Raw genomic sequence first — 575 nt, forward strand, 5'->3', positions numbered from 1 at the left:
TGTAACGTGTAGCATTCCAAAAGTTAAACGAATTCAGCTGATTAAGGGTCCTTCCGGTATTTTATGGTGTAAGGACTGGGTCAGTGTAAGAAAACGCAACTCGTTGTTTAGTGATGTCGGTGCAGTGGTGTTGGCTGTGGGCAAAGTCATACATGTACAACTGCTCGTTAGTATAGTGGACAGTATCTCCGCCTATCTCCCGGAAGACCGGGGTTCCAATCCCCGACGGGGAGAGATATTGTTTTTCTGCCACCGAACGACACATCCAAAAGGTTTATGGTGCAGCCAGAGGTTACAGAAGGAGTTCTGCTTTGACTTCAGCCCAAAACAAAGGAAATGAATTTGCCAGGAATCGAACCCAGGTCAACTGCTTAGAAGGCAGTTATGCTCACCACTATACCACCAACGCAGGTGGATGACACCAGCTTGCACGGTCAGTAAGAACGCTCAAAGCACATGAGTCACTGATAGGGCTAGAGGAGCTGATGCGATCTATGTTTGGGTCCGGCACTAAAGAGAGCAAGTCCAGGGTTTGGATCCCATCACGTAAAAAAAAGCGCTGTCTTTCCGTGCTG

The sequence above is a fragment of the Sinocyclocheilus rhinocerous genome, unplaced genomic scaffold, assembly GCF_001515625.1.
Source record: "Sinocyclocheilus rhinocerous isolate Xijiao unplaced genomic scaffold, SAMN03320098_v1.1 scaffold6171, whole genome shotgun sequence".
Lineage (NCBI taxonomy): Eukaryota > Metazoa > Chordata > Actinopteri > Cypriniformes > Cyprinidae > Sinocyclocheilus > Sinocyclocheilus rhinocerous.